Below are 2,678 nucleotides of genomic sequence, written 5' to 3' on the forward strand. Positions count from 1 at the left end.
TATATATATTGTATAAATAGTTTTTAGAGAATAGATAAACAAAAAAATGACTATCATAAGAACTAATATATTAATATTTTATATCAATAATGACATTTAAATTAAAAACTCAAAATATTAATGATATTAAAATTAAAAACTCATAAACAATTTTGATATTAAAATTATTTTAAATGTAGGAGGATTAATATTGCCTTCGGATGCCAATCATATGAGCAATTGATCAATCATAAGAGACTAATCCAAGAAGAATGTAACTAATCATGAAAATCCAAAATAAAGAGCACGATAAAGATCGATTTTATTATTTTATGAAAGTCATGTGAAAATCTATGTATTTGTAATATGTGTTTGTGGACAACTACAATAGCTTAAAATTTAAAATTTAAAATTTAAAGCCTTTCAATATTGACATTTGGTTTTTTAAATTATAATAGGGAAATTTTTAAAACCAAAAAAATAATTATTTTTTGTAAAATTTATTCAAAGAATCAACTTTAACATAGAGCGGCGAGTCATAACCTCTTTGGACGGTGGTTATGGGTGGCTAAACATGTGTAATCACCTTCTCCATTTATCCCCACACTTGGTCAGCCCTCTCCTCTTCCCTCTATTTTATAATCTTTGAATTATCTTATTGTAAAATCATTATATTTATTGGTAGAATTAAAAAAGTTTGATTTTATTGTGAAAATATATTCATTGAGAAAAACTAGAGGGGATTGACTTAGTGACCGGTCTCTCCATGAAACAAGGTTTAGTGATCTCCTTCAGATAGTCATTTTGTTGAGTGATTAGATTATCTTTTTATTCTAAATATTACTTATTTTATGTTATACTATTATTATACTATTTTGTTCTCTAAATTTTTGTAAATTTTGTATTTTTAGCTCACTAAATACTAGCCCTCACCCATTTAATGTTTCTAGTCAGAAACTTCATGTAGCAAGACCAAGCCTTGTATTAAAGATCAATTGGTAGCCTTAAGCCATTTGAAATTACTTGCAAAAACTCAAAACATAGTCTTAGTACTTTCTTGTACCATATATAAGTATTTTCCTTGTGTTTCTGGAATATCGGATCAGTCCACAAAAGTCTTAAACTCAAACTAAACAATTGACCTAATTAGGTTTTGGATACATAGCCTCATTATAAATACTAATCATATGAGCAAAGAATTAATTACAAGGGCCCAATCTAAGGAGAACGTAGACGATCAAAGAGTTCAACAATTAAAAGTATGATGAAACACCTTATTAAAATATTTTTTATTTGTAATGTATTTGTGAACATTTGCAGTAGCTTAAATTACTTCACGTAGCAAGACCAAGCCTTGTATTAAAGATCAATTGGTAGCCTTAAGTCATTTGAAATTACTTGCAAAAACTCAAAACATATTCTTCGTACTTTCTCGTACCATATATAAGTATTTTCCTTGTGTTTATGGAATATTGGATCAGTCCACAAAAGTCTTAAACTCTAACTAAACAATTGACCTGGTTAGGTTTTGGATACATAGCCTCATTATAAATACTAATCATACGAGCAAAGAATTAATTACAAGGGCCCAATCTAAGGAGGACGTAGATGATCAAAGAGTTCAATAATTAAAAGTATGATGAAGAACCTTATTAAAATATTTTTTATTTGTAATGTGTTTGTGAACATTTGCAGTAGTTTAATTATTTAAATTTTAATTTCAAACCCTTAAAAATTACAAATTTTACATTTTAAATTATCATGGGAGACTAATTTAAAGTTAATAAAAAATAAAAATTCAATATAAAATTTGTTCAAATAGTAAATTTCAACATAGAGTGATCGTCCATAACTCTTTTGATGGGTGGTTATACATGTGTAACTACACTTTCCATCTTATTTGCACGCTTGACTAGCCCTCCCATCTTCACATGCTTTTGTAATATTTGAATTATCTTATTGCAAAACTTTTATATGATTGATGGAATGAAATTTTAGGGTTTGGTGTTATTATAAAAATATTTTGAGTGAGAAAAGGGAATTGGCCTTGTGGTTGGCCTTGCCATGCAAAGAGATTTAGTGGTATCTTTGAACTAGTGACTTTGGTGAGTGATCGTGTTATATTTTTGTTCTGATCCCTCTTTTTTTCTTCTTGTAGTTTTTCTATAATATTATTTTCCCTATCATTTTGTGATTTTTTTCGATATTTCAGTTCATTAAATTCTAACCCAACCCAACTTAAAGATTTTTGCAACAAGAACTGGTCTTCTTTTAAAAGGTTGATTTTTGGCCTCAATCCCCCTTAAAGTATTGTTAAATTCTCCATAATTTCTTTGAAGAAGTTTTGCTACAATATACAAGTGTTTTCCTAGATTTTCTTGAGCATTAAGTTAGTCCATAAAATCCTAAACTCTAACTAGTCAATTTGGCACGGTTAGCCTTTTTTGATACATAATCTCATTATATATTTACCAAAATAATATGCAAAAAATTCATAAATTTTTGAAATCTTCCATATTAACATTTGACTAATAATCTTAACATTTCACTTTATTTCAAGTCTTGGAGTTATCTTCATTTTCATTATCATAGTTTTGATTTTCATTTTGTTTACTTGAGTTGGACTATTTAAGTGCTTATATTATTCACTATGACACTTTAGACATTACTTCCACATAAAATCAAGCCACTCTATACTC

This window comes from Phalaenopsis equestris, unplaced genomic scaffold (genome assembly GCF_001263595.1).
Source record: "Phalaenopsis equestris unplaced genomic scaffold, ASM126359v1 Scaffold000002, whole genome shotgun sequence".
NCBI lineage: Eukaryota > Viridiplantae > Streptophyta > Magnoliopsida > Asparagales > Orchidaceae > Phalaenopsis > Phalaenopsis equestris.